At 37.8% G+C, this 14,561-nt stretch overlaps 1 long non-coding RNA gene across 1 annotated transcript in view; it reads right to left on the bottom strand.

The window, feature by feature from the left end:
- Positions 1-6,662: 6,662 nt before the first annotated feature.
- The window catches only part of LOC132345457 (uncharacterized), a 526,373-nt gene continuing 518,474 nt past the window's right edge, over positions 6,663-14,561 (bottom strand). The window contains exon 13 of the long non-coding RNA XR_009494773.1: positions 6,663-10,953. This is a non-coding gene — a long non-coding RNA (uncharacterized lncRNA). The remainder of the gene's footprint in view (positions 10,954-14,561) is intronic.

Consider the following 14,561-nt stretch of genomic DNA (forward strand, 5'->3'; position numbering starts at 1 on the left):
CAGGCTTCCCTGTCCATCAATAACTCTGGAAAGAAAGTGAAACTGAAGTTGCTCAATCATGTTCGACTCTTTGCGACTCCATGGACTGTAGCCTACCAGGCTCCTCCAATCCATGGAATTTTCCAGGAAAGAGTACTGGAGTGGGTTGCCATATCCTTCTCAAGGGGATCTTCCTGACCCAGGGATCAAACCTGGCTCTCCCACATTGCAGGCAGACACTTTACCATCTGAGCCATTGACTCTGGAGCTTACTCCAACACATGTCCATCAAATTGGTGATGACATCCGGCCATCTCATCCTCTGTTGTCCCCTTTACCTCATGCCTTCAATCTTTCCCAGCATCAGGGTCTTTTCCAATGAGTCAGTTCTTCACATCAAATGGCCAAAGTATTGGAGTTTCAGCTTCAGCATCAGTCTTTCCAATGAATATTCAGGACTGATTTCCTTTACGACTCGTTGGATCTCCTTGCAGTCCAAGGGACTCTCAAGAGTCTTCTCCAACACCACAGTTCAAAAGCATCAATCCTTTGGTGCTCGGTTTTCTTTATAGTCCAACTCTGACATACATTCATGATTACTGGAAAAACCATAGCCTTGACTAGATGGACCTTTGCTGACAGAGTAATGTCTCTGCTTTTTAATATGCTGTCTAGGTTAGTCATAGCTTTTCTTCCAAGGAGCAAACATCTTTTAATTTCATGGCTGCAGTCATCATCTGCAGTGATTTTAGAGCCCCCCAAAATAAAATCTCTCACTCTTTTCATTATTTCTCCATCTATTTGTCATGAAGTGATGGGACTGGAAGCCATGATCTTCATTTTCTGAATGTTGAGTTTTAAGCCAACTTTTTCACTCTCCTCTTTCACTTTCATCAATAAGTTCTTTAGTTCTTCTCTGCTTTCTGCCATAAAGGTGATGTCATCTGCATATCTGAGGTTACTGATGTTTCTTCCAGCAATCTTGATTCCAGCTTGTGGTTCATCCAGCCCAGTATTTCACATGATGTATTCTGCATATAAGTTAAATAAGCAGGGTGACAATATACAGCCTTGACGTACTCCTTTTCCTATTTGGAACCAGCCTGTTATTCCATGTCCAGTTCTAACGGTTTCTTCTTAACCTGCATACAGGTTTCTCAGGAGACAGGAAAGGTGGTCTGGTATTCCCAACATTTAAAGAATTTTCCACAGTTTGTTGTAATCCACTAAGTCAAAGGCTTTGGCATAGTCAATAAAGCAGAAGTAGATGCTTTTTTGGAATTCTTTTGGTTTTTCGGTGATCCAACAAACGTTGGCAATTTGATCTCTGGTTCCTTTGCCTTTTCTAAATCCAGCTGGAATATCTGGAAGTTCGAGGTTCACATACTGTTGAAGCCTGGCTTGGGGAATTTTGAGCATTACTTTGCTAGCATGTGAGATAAGTGCAATTTTACCATAGTTTGAACCTTCTTTAGCTTTGCCTTTCTTAGGGATTGGAATGAAAACAGACATTTTCCAATCCTGTTGCCACTGCTGAGTTTTCCAAATTTGCTGGCATATTGAGTGCAGGACTTTCACAGTATCATCTTTTAGGATTTGAAATAGCTCAATTGGAATTCCATCATCTCCACTAGCTTTGTTCATAGTGATGCTTCCTAAGGCCCACTTGACTTCACATTCCAGAATGTCCAGCTCTAGGTGAGTGATTATACCATCTTGGTTATCTGAGTCATGAAGATCTTTTTTTGTATAGTTCTTCTGTGTATTCTTGCCAGATTTTAATATCTTCTACTTCTGTTAATCCATACCACTTTGGTCCATATCATTTTTTTGTGCCCATCTTTGCATGAAATGTTCCCTTGGTATCTCTATTTTTCTGGAAGAGATCTCTAATCTTTTCCATTCTATTGTTTTCCTCTATTTCTTTGCATTGATCACTAAGGAAGGCTTTCTCATCTCTCCTTGCTATTCTTTGGACTTCTGCTTTAAAGTGGGTATATGTTTCCTTTTCTCCTTTGCCTTTAGCTACTACTAATAATTAGCTAATAATAATTAATATTCCCTGAATACTATTATTTTATATCATTTTTGTTGTGTCAGGTTTACATACTGATACTATTTTATGTAAATGTAGTTACTTGATTTATTTGTGTTTAGTACTGTGCATGATCTATTTTCTGTTGTTCTCAGTTCATATGTTGGTTGTTCAAAGTTGGTTTGCAAGTGGTTTCTACAAGATAGCTTTCTGAAAACAATATTCCCTGAATTCCCGTATAATCAAAATGCTTCTCACTGCTTTTAAATACACACATACATTGGCTTTGTGAACATTTATTTCCATACATTTTTCTTGGCATTTTCCCACCATTTTCTAGTCTTGTGTGTTGGAGAAATATGAAACTAGTCTGACTATTTTTTCTCTAGAAGTTTTTATTTTTATTTTTTTCAGTCTGTCTACAAGTAATTTTCCTCATGAATTATCTTTTTAGTTTTCCTGGATCAATATGCAGATCTGTTCTTCTTTGATTCCTTGGTAATTCTCTCAACTTCATTTGAATTTTTTTTTTCCTCTGTTACATTATTTCATTTATTTTCTTTCTGTGATACAAACTGTGCATATTTGAATTCTGTTTGTTTGAATTACATATTTCTCAGTTTTCTATAATCCTTTATACTTTTAAATTTTTATATCTTTTCTTCCCTTTTGTTCCTTTTGTTTGAGCTCCTTTTTATTCACTTTATTTCAGCTAATGTAAGAGTTTTTCTCTGGGAACACATATTTACAAAAATTTTATGTAGGCAAGGGCTAGGACCCTATTACAAAGCAAGAAGGTATCTGCCTACTATCTCAGGGTTGTTCATGCAAATGAATTCCCTAGGCCATTATTAACCCTTGTAGCCTCCTAACCCCAATCAACTGAGATTGACAGCTATAGTGATACTCAAAATTCAATCTCTCTGGTCCCTGATAGGCTCAGTAAAAGACTGTTTCCTGCATATATATCTTAAATGTTTTATTGTTGGAGTTCATCTTCTTGTCTTGTCTTTGAAATTAACTCAAGCACAGGACCTCTTCCAAGTATTGGATTTATACAGAGACATATCACTTTTAAGATAACACAGGCTAAGAGGCTTTTTAAAAATGATATCTGCAGTGGTAGGTACCCTCTGTTAAACATCTTTCTGAACTATTGTTTCTTTTATTCATCAATTTAGGCAGCCATTTTGTAACTTAGTGTTTCAGATATACATTTGTTGTGTTGAGTTTCCTTGATACATGTTTAGTTGATTTTGCATGTTTTCTTCTTATTTCTGTTGCTTTGAGGCAATTTCTGAGAGTAGAATGGGAAATTCTTACCTAACTGCATCTTGTGATAATTGCATATTTTTAAAATACTTTATAAAATGAAAACATTCACTATGAAAATGAGGTACTAGCCAAACGCTTGCTTGCCTGAACTTACCAGTATGGTGGGCTCAGTAGCTTCAGTCATGTCCAACTCTCTGCGACCCTATGGATTACAGCCTTCAAGACTCCTCTGTCCATGGGATTCTCTAGGTATGACTACAGAGTGGATTGCCATGCCCATCTCCAGGGGATCTTACCAACCCAGAGATCAAACCCTCATCTCTTACATCTACCTGCTTTGGCAGGAAAGTTCTTACCACTAGTACCACCTGGGAAATCCCAACAACATGCCTGGGTAAAAACCAAAAAACTTTTTGTCCCATTATACATTCTTGCAGCCTGCACGTATATACCACAACAAGCTCCTTATTTTGATAGGTTAACCTGAGAGGAGAATTGCTCAGACTGGCATTGATTTCTTTTAATCTTCATCTTCACCATTCTTTGACTGCATCTCAAATGAAAATTTGAAAGAAATTACGTCTGCTCTCACTCATAAATTATAAAACTCCCTGAGGCACTAAAATAGCTTTTCTGCTCAACCAAATATTTATTGCTCTTAGCCCTATACTAGCACTGTGAGATAGACAGCAGGATACAAGACATGGGTTTGGGGCTTCCCTTGTATTTCAGTCGGTAAAGAATCTGCCTGCGGTGCAGGAGACCCGGGTTCAATCCCTGGGTTGGGAAGATCCCCTGGAGAAGCAAATGGCAACCCACTCCAGTATCCTTCCTGGATCATGGACAGAGGAGCCTGGTGGGCTGCAGTCCATGGGGTTGCAAGAGTCGGGCACGACTGAGCTACTAACACTAACTAAACTACCCAAGTATTTATAATCCATTCAAAGATAACATTTTAATAGTACATAAACAGCAATCATTAAGTAATGGTAATTTGCATCCTGCTGATTGTAAGTGTAGTAGATCAAAGACAGCTCAGTGGGCAGATTGAAAGGATAAAGCTTTGATATGAGCATTTAGATAAAAGAAAGCTAAGAAAAGTTTCTAGAAGGAGTCAAGCAGTTGGTGAAAACTGGAGAAAGTGTAATATGTTTAGGAAACAGAGAAAAACATCTCACTGAATGGAAAGTAAGTTAAGTAGATAAGTAAAGGTGAGTGTGATTATCCTGAAATCCCAGCTGATGCCCTCAGTTCTAGCACAGATCCTTGCAGGGTGACAATCTCAGGAATCTAAATAGCCAATCTCACTAGGCAGATTGAGAGTAGGAGGATCAACTGATGGTACAGAAATGACAAGCTTAATTCCTTGATGAGGTGGTTGTGGACAGAATGGCTGAGAAGCTGTGATTCCAAAAGAGATTTCGGAAAATAAATAGGCAACTTTGGTGATTTAAAAAAAAAAATAGGAAAAAGGAAAAGGTTCTCCAGGATTTCTCACATTTAAGCAATGGAATAAAAGCAGTGTTGTTTATATATTTGTAACTTTTGAGAAATTTGTAAATGATGAGTTCTAGGTTGCATAAGTTATATTGGAGGTCATAAAGGGAAGGAAGTGAAGTCACTCAGTTGTGTCCGACTATGGGATATTCATATATTGAGTTTCCTGTGAATTTTAGATAAGGATTGCTCTGACTTTATTTAGAGTTAAAAAGAAATAATTTCTGTTATCAAAAACAGTAATACTTTGTTGGAAACAAAAAGTCCTAGCAACAAATCTGGCTCCAGAAAATAACAGAATGGAAGGACACGGTACAGTCAAACTGCATTGCTTCTTTTGTGATACAGTATATCTTTTTTCCAAACATGTTTAGAGGTTTGGATTAATCTGGGAGTCCCTCAAATCTTCTAAATTATAGCTAAGTGTGAGCATTAGTGAGTAGTGTTTATGTTCATCACTATTTAATCAGGTAAGTGATGGAAGTCATTGAACTTTGTGTATTAAGTAATTTTTACTAACTTTTATTACAAAAGATCTACTTGTTTACTACTAAAAAATAAAACAAGAACATACACAGAGCAGAAGAAAAGATTAAAAACCCAGCTTATTTTGCTTACTTGTTTAATTGATTGAGTTTTCCTAGCAGCATCTGTTTAAGCACAGGATGCATAAATAATTCTAATAAATCAATTCTCAGAGATCACCTAATGTAACATATTTCTTCAGAGAACTTTCTGCAAAGCATCGTAAAGATAAGTAAAATAACAGCAGCACACAATTTTAAGAGTTAAGAATACTGCGTAAGTTTTGTAATAGTTTTACTACCAAGGCTTGATTTTATTCCAGGTACTAGCGCTATTGGGTTTCCCAAGTGCTACTAGTGGTAAAGAACCTGCTTGCCAACGCAGGAGACATAAGAGATGCAGGTTTGATACCTGGATGGAGGAGGTCATGGCAACTCACTCCAGGATTCTTTCCTGGAGAATTCCATGGACTGAGGAGTCTGGCGGACAACAGTCCATAGGGTTGCAAAGAATAGGACACAACTGAAGTGACTTAGCATGCATGTACTAGTGCTATTAATATTACTTGGATTTTAATAAAAAATATACCTTGACTCTCTTTACCTCACAAACCTGCTTAAGTTCACAGGTTCAAACATATTTCAGAAGCAGTTCTTACCCTCTATTTTCAACTCTAAATTCTTCATAGAAGACATTTCTAATTAATGTTTTTGCTCCAAATTTCTCCTAGATGGTGATTTGAGCTTTTGAGTTCTAGGATTTTATTTTTACTTTGCACTCAAGTTGGAAAAAAAATCATACTGGAGACAATTTATGTTGCACTGGCACTTTGCAACAGGCTCAACACATAATCTAAGGTGATTTCTACAGTAACTAAAAAAAAAAATATGGTTCTTATGATGAATGGTTGTGTCATTACGAATATAACTATTATTATATTACATTTAATGAAAAGCAGTTTTCTTCTGAAAAGTGAAAGGTGCTTAATAAAGTCATATGTAATTTGCCACCATCATTCAAAAGAGAGCACGCTGAGAAGCAAACTCTGAAACCACCCACTGGCTGTGGCTGGAAAGACCTCCTGACTCTCCATCTGCTAACGTTTATGAAAATAGAAATGCCAATGCCCCCCTTGTCTCTTTCTATTCAATACTAATTTCAGATCATATTGTTGACTCGTGACCACAATAAGGGATGACAGGAGAGGTTTGGCACTCTCTATGTAGTGCCAGAAAAAGAAGCAGCTAAAGAGAAGAGCATATTGAGGTGTTTCCCATGTATTTTTATCTAAATGCAATCACATTTAACAAAAAGTATGGTCAAAAAGGACAGTTCATAAATTAATGAAACTATTTGTTAAGAATATTCAACATACTTTTATTTTTTAATGAACATTTATTCTGGAATAATTTTAAGTTTACACAAAATTTGCAAAGATCATGCAGAGTGTTTTCCTGTATATCCCCTCAACCAATATCCCCAGTGGCCCAGTGGTTAACATTTTGCGTTATTATTGTACATTTGTCAAAACTAAGACACTGACATTGGCACATGACTGTTTACTTCTTAACTAAACTCTAGAGTTTATTTGGATTTCACCAGCATTTAGTTGCCAAGTCTTCTTAATCTCTCTCTGGTCTATGACTGTTTCTCCGTTTTTTTTTTTTTTTTTTTTTCATGAACTTTTTGAGAAGTATTCACCAGGTATCCCACACAATGTCCTCTCAACTGAGGTGCTTTTTATGTTTTTCTCATGATTAGACTAGTGTTCTGTTTCTTTTTAATTGAAATATGATTGCTTTATAATGTTGTGTTTGTTTCTGCTGTACAATGACCTGAATCAGTATACACAAACTCCCTCCCCCTTGAGCCTCCCTCCCACCCTTTCATTCCACCCCTCTAGGCCATGACAGAGTCAGTTACATAGCGGCTTCCTACTAGCTGTCTATTTCACACATGATCATGCCTATATGTGAATGCTACTCTCTCAATTCATCTTCCCCTCCTTGGTCCCCCATCCCATGTGTCCACAAGCCCACAACTTTGCCTCTATTACTGCCCTGAAAATAGGCTCTATTTTTTTTTTTTCAATGCCAACTAGGTGAGGTGTAAGCACCCTTACATGATATCCACATGAAATCACTAACAATGTTAACTTTCATCACTTGGTTAAGGTACCATTTGCCAGGTTTCTGCACTGAAAAATAGTTATTCTTCCCATTCCCTACTCTATGTTTTGGAGGTAAGTGATTAAATCTAGCCTACCCTGAAGTGTAGGAAGTAGGATGGGAATACAGTTCAACCACATGTAAGAGAAAGAACCTACATAAATTCTTTGGATATATTCTTCAAGAAAGATTTGATTCTTCTCCCTGTTTACTTATCAGTCATTTATTTATATCAATATGGAGTCATGACTGTTTATTTTATACTTTGGTTTATAATCCAATACCTCATTACCTGGGCTTCCCCCCATGGCTCAGTGGTAAAGAATCCACAGGAGATGCAGGAGACTTGGGTTTGGTCCCTGGGCATGGCAACCCACTTCAGTATCCTTGCCTGGAGTATCCCATGGACAGAGAAGACTGGTGGGCTACAGTCCATAGGGTTGCAAAGAGTTGGATACAACTGAAGCAATTGAGCATACAGGCCCACACTACATTATCTATTTTATTGCTTACATTTTTTGTTGCTTTGACTACTGGGATTTTTCAAGTTGCTCCTTTGTTCTTTTGGCAATTATCCACCTCCCCCTTTTTGGGAGCTCTTTTTTTACTTTCTATAACCACAAGGCACTCCAGGCTCATCTTGTATTTCCCAGACTCAATCCAAGAATTAGCTTAACAATTCTGATGTATTTAGCAGACAATAGTATGTAGAAACCAAGGTCTGGGTACTCAGTGCGCTTGTTGCCACTGGGATATCATTGCATAAAGCTTCTCTCAGCAAAGAATTAGGTAATATATTTATGTATGACCAATGAATACACAGGCAATTAAGTACCTTCTTAGATGACTGTCACAATCAATGTTCATCTCCCATTTTAAATTAATATATGGACATTTTACTTTGTTAATTTGATCTGCTTTTGGTTTATAAGTTCCCATGTGGCTTCCTATGAAGAGGAGGGTGCTGCGATGGCCACTTGGTGGACACCGGGTAAGACACGCTCAAGCTGCTCAGCGATCCTATTGCCTCGCCATGCCTCTTAGTCTTTCTCTTTGGCTCCTGTGGTGCTGCTCTTTCCCACCCTAGCAGAGATACCCTGTGAAGAAATCAGCCCCCCAGCCTCCCAGACACACAATCACTGCCCACCAGGTTCCCACTAGACTCCACATATCGTTTCTTCTATTGACCAGGCACTATTCCAGCCCTCCAATCTCTTCAGGGGTTCTGGCATGGGTCCTCCTTCCTAGCATACCCTTTTACAAAGCCCTTAGGACTCTCTTAGACACTTAATGGGGCCTAGAGACTCTGTTACAGTCTCCTGTGAACTGACTCTATCACAGTTCCTCAGACCCACTTATGGCCACCCCCTAACCCATCGCGACCCCCAGTTCCAGGGCAGAACCATCATGTCTGCCATTCTCAGCAGAGCTCCTCACTGCCCCCTTCTCTCCTGCCCTCCAACCATGACTCACTCTCCACCTAGCCTACTAGCTCTTCCCTTAGCCAACTCAGTTTTCACAGAATCTATTTCATGATGTTCTTCTCAAGAGATCTAGGGCCAGCCCTTCCTTAGCCACCATCAACAGCGGACTCTCCTCCTACTCCCACAGTAGCCTCTTCCACGATGTCCTCTCCTTAGGCTGACCTTATTATCTTTCTCCTCACTCATGATCCTACTTTGTTTGGGCCGACTTTGCCATGAAATCCTAAAGGAATGTTTGCCTAATATGTTCCCTCTGGTGGGTCTTAAGGGAACCAACCATAGCCTTGTTTGGAGGGTTCACTTTGGTGGTTATAGAGGGTGAGGGAAGAGCATGGACGCCCAGGGCAGGAAATGTGTGCTAGTGTTAGGTTACACAGCCTGCTTCTCATCTCCTCTCTTCTGGAGAAGGTGTGAGGTAGTCTAGATCATGAAACTTTAGGGACTTCCATAAGGATTAAATCACATAACAGCACTGAATATTTAAAAAAGAAAGAAAGAAAGAATCAGTTCTCAGACTTTATTATAGTCTGGACCATGGACTTGTATTTCAGTCCTCTTCTCCACATTTCTCCTTCTAATGCCACATTAGATATTAGCAGACTTCTCTGGTGGCTCAGACAGTAAAGCGTCTGCCTACAATGCGAGAGACCCCAGTTCATTCCCTGGGTCAGGAAGATCTCCTGGAGAAGGAAATGGCAACCCACTCCAGTGTTCTTGCCTGGAAAATCCCATGGATGGAGAAGCCTGGTAGGCTACAATCCACGGGGTCACAAAGAGTCGGACACGACTAAGCGACTTCACTTTTCACTTATCCAATATAGCCAGATGGATTCTTTTTTGAAATCACAAGCTAATGGAACATCTCCAAGGCCAATTTACTCAACTATATCTAAGAGGACATTGGTCTCAATGATCTCTGAGCAATCTCAGAGTTAATTTTCTATGACTAGTTCTATGTAAGCCATTTATCAAACTAAACAGCACTCATTAGCTATAATAACATCTTACCTTATTTCAGTCACTTCTGAATGTGAGCAATGAAATATTGCTCAGCTTAAGTTAAGAAAAAATGGAATTTTGTTATGAACATGGCAGGGAAGAATAATGAAATAGCTAAAAATAAAATCAGGAACTAAAAACTAGAGGTCAGAATTGGGCAACAAATAGCATAAGCTCCCTCTCAACCCTTTCAGAGAAACTATCTCCATAAATCAGAAACAAAACCTTGTATGGCTTGACTTCTACACATTAAAGACTTTCAATCCAAGACACATTAAAAGCTACCATCATTCATGGTTTGTCTAGAAAATTTCAGAAACTATCTCTGGACTGACCATGCCTATCTTTTAAACTCAAAATGACTATGCTGTTTCTGATTTTGAATGAGCCAGTTTACATAAAATCTTGTGGCATTTGTTCAGGACCTTGCTGAAGGAAAGGATTTAAATCTACTCTGAGAATTCTGATATTTCCCAGTAAGCCTCAGTAAGCACATGAAACTCAAAGATTTGACAGGTGACTTTTCAATCTGCTGCTTGTGGTGTAACAAAGGCTGCCAATTTCCATCCTGGGATGGTGGAATCATCCTTGTAACTCAGTCCACCTCAACTTCAGCCAGTTTTCCCTTTTAGGGTCTTCTTTTTCCCACATAACTTCCAGTATTAATTTTGATCTCAGCTTTCTTTTGGTTGTAGATAACAGAAATTCTTCTCAAATTTCTTTAAATACAAAGAGTTTTATTTGTATATGTAGCTGAGGGAGACAGTAGAATAGGTTAGAACTGAGAAAATAAATGTCTTTCTTTTCTCCTGTGTTTCTCTCTCACCATCTGTCTGTCTCCTTCTCTGTTCTTTGACTTCTTTATATGTGTCTGTAAATCTTCTCATCTGTACTGGTTTCCCTTGTTCTCACTGTTTCCTTCTGCCAAGTGGATTTTTCCATGTCGGTAAATATGGATGCAGATTACTCCAGAATTATACAATTTAAGCTCCTAAAAGAAAAGAAAAGAAAAGAAGCTACACCTCTGTAAAGAATGAAGGCAATTCAAATAAGGAATTTCAATTACTTTAGTTTGAGTTGCTTAGTGACACTTGTACTAAACATGATGTTTATGGAAATAGATGATTATTTCAGGTTAGGTCATACCTGTTTTACTATTGACAGCCACCTGAGAACCACATGAAAACAAGTAAAAATTTCCCACAAACTAGTAAGATATAGTCAGAATAAAGTGATGGAAATGTTTCCAAATATGTTAAACAGAAAGCCTCTTTTCGTTTATAACACAACTTGTGTAAGTTTATTAATTCATTTATTACCTATATGAGGATCATATTTGTGAATGAAAAATCAGCCTTGGAATAATACATCTTGAAAACTTAAGACTTTATTTTTACTTCGTAATTTCTCTCATAATGAAATAATATATAAATTTTTAAACAAAGAAAATATTGCAATAGGTAAATATAATCCCTAATTCCATGATAAAATGTTTCTTTGGGTTTTGTGGATTTTTTGTTGTTTTGTTTTTGGTTGCTTTGTTTTTCTGAAATAATTACACAACTGTGAAAATGATTCACTTAAACCCTGATTAGATGCTGAGGACACATACATTAAAATATATTTTAAACAAGATTGCTTTCTGTTTTTAAATTTTAAAATATGCATGGAAAAGGAGTATGTAGATAATCAGAAAAATAATTTTTAAAAAGCCATTTGCTTACTTTCAAAATGTCTCTGGAAATATTTCTGTTTAAATATTAGCATGTTTTCTATACATCTGAAACTAGTATAATATTGTAAATTAACCATACATTAATTAAAAATAGCATATTTTTACACATTTTTCCAGTAGTCATGTACAAATGTGAGAGGTGGATCTTAAAAAAGGCTGGACACTGAAGAACTGATGCTTTTGAATTTGATGTTGGAGAAGACTCTTGTCCCTTGTACTGCAAAGAGATAAAACCAGCCAATCCTAAAAGAAATCAACCCTGAATATTAATTGGAAGGACTGATGCTGAAGCTGAAGCTCCAGTAATTTGTCTACCTGATGTGATGAGCCAAATAACTGAAAAAGCCCCTGATGTAAGGAAAGATTGAGGGCAGGAGGAGAGGGGGTGACAGAGGATGAGATAGTTGGGTGGCATCACTAACTCACTGAACATGAGTTTGAGCAGACTCTGGGAGAGAGTGAAGGATAGGGAAGCCTGGCATGCTGCAGTCCAGGGGGTTGCAGAGAGTCGAATACAACTGACTGAATGAACAACAACAAAAAATATTGATGTAAACCTGTGTAAACTCAAAGCCTTCAGTTATGTAGAGATTAGTTTCTAAATTTGGGCAGTGACCATATAATAGGAAGTTTTCTTATTCCTACATCTGTATAAGGTTATTCTCAGTTATACATATATGAAACATGATATGAATAGACAGATTGTCATCATATATGGATTATAAATTGATACTATTTTAGTATGTACAACAAGGGACAAAAAGAAGAAAAGTGGAGTATAGAATCTCACAGAATTATAGATCATGTCCTCTTTGCTCAAGATTGTCCGATGGCTTCTAGTTATAATCTAATACTTTCTAAGGACTGACGTCCCTGGCTCCCTATTAACTCTGTAATGTCTTCCTTGCTCTGCCTTCACACCCTTCACTCAGAACCTTTGCACTTGCTTCCCAGAATGCTCTTCTCTCAGACATACTAAAATTTTATGCCTGAACTTTCATATTCACACACACACACACACACATACACACACTTATTTTCCTACTTATTATCTGCTTCCCACTAGTATGTAAGCTTTCAGTTCAGTTCTGTCACTCAGTCATGTCCAATTCTTTGTGACCCCATGAACCACACCATGCCAGACTTCCCTGTCCATCACCAACTCATGTTTACCCAAACTCATGTTCATTGAGTCGGTGATGCTATCAAACCATCTCATCCTCTGTCATCCCCTTCTCCTTCTGCCATCAATCTTTCCCAGTATCAGAATCTTTTCAAATGAGTCAGCTCTTAGCATCAGGTGGCCAAAGTATTGGAGTTTCAGCTTCAATATCAGTCCTTCCAATGAATACTCAAGACTGATCTCCTTCAGAATGGACTGGTTGGATCTCCTTGCAGTCCAAGGGACTCTCAAGAGTCTTCCCCAACACCACAGGTCAAAAGCATCAATTATTCAGTGCTCAGCTTTCTATATAGTCCAACTCTGACATCCATACATGACTACTAGAAACACTTTATGAAATCTGAAACTTCTGTGAGTTCTGTTCTCTATCTACATTTGTCCTGCATACAGTAGGTGTTCAATAAACACTTTTTGGACTGAATTAATTAAAGAGAGATCTATCTTAAGCAGCATATGTACAAGAGTACTAGACTTTATGAGAAAAGGGCATGACAACCCACTCCAGTATTCTTGCCTAGAGAATCCCATAGAAGAGGAGCCTGGCAGGCTATAGTCCATAGAGTTGCAAAGAGCTGAACATGACTGAAGTGACTAAGCATGCACACACACAGACTCTATGGATTTTCTTGACACATAGGGATTCATTTAGACATGGCATCACATCATCTTGGTGTCATCAGAGAGGAAGATATGTGTCACAGAACAGGTGAAAAAGTATTCATTTTATTGTGTACATTGCTGAGGAAAAAATATTCAAGACATTGTAGACGATACAGCAGATATAAGAAACAAATTGTTGTTGCCCTCTAGTTAAAGAAAAAAGACATAGACCAGGAAGATTGCTGTACTGAATACACTGTATGAGTGTGGCCAGCTACCCAGGAGTGGGGAGATGGGTCAGACTGGCTCTTTAATTGTGGATAAATTTAGGATAGCCAGAAAGGACCAAGTAAACATTTTAAAATTAGAACAATCATGTGGCATTTTTTTTTCAACTATAGCTTAAAATAATGACTATTGATTTTTCACTATTGTATTTTTAAAAGCTTATTTAAAGAACTGAGGCAAAACCTGATGCATTCTAAAGCAAACTCTGTTTCTTATTTCCTGTAATATGTGGATTTCTCTTTTTTCTAGACCTGCTACTAAAATGAGAGAAGCAAGTAAATATTATGGCAAGGTTGACTCATAAATTAATTAAATTCTTAAGTAAGATAATATGGATACATATTATTTAACATATTGTGAGGTCTCCAGCGAGACATTTGCTTCTGAAAATAAGAAAACAAGAACAAATTAAAATGCTTCCAGGTAGTAATACATTTATCTGTCATCTTAGACCTCAGAAAACATTATAATAATCACTAAAAAGTGTATAGATATAACCCTTACTTTTATTTTTAATTTTTTTAAATTTTATTTTATTTTTAAACTTTACAATATTGTTTTAGTTTTGCCAAATATCGAAATGAATCTGCCACAGGTATACCCGCGTTCCCCATCCTGAACGCTCCTCCCTCCTCCCTCCCCTACCCTCCCTCTGGGTCGTCCCATTGCACCAGCCCCAAGCATCCAGTACCGTGCATCGAACCTGGACTGGTGACTCATTTCATACATGATATTATACATGTTTCAATGCTATTCTCCCAAATCTCCCCACCCTCTCCCTCTCCCACAGAGT

The sequence above is a fragment of the Bos taurus genome, chromosome 1 (genome assembly GCF_002263795.3).
Source record: "Bos taurus isolate L1 Dominette 01449 registration number 42190680 breed Hereford chromosome 1, ARS-UCD2.0, whole genome shotgun sequence".
NCBI lineage: Eukaryota > Metazoa > Chordata > Mammalia > Artiodactyla > Bovidae > Bos > Bos taurus.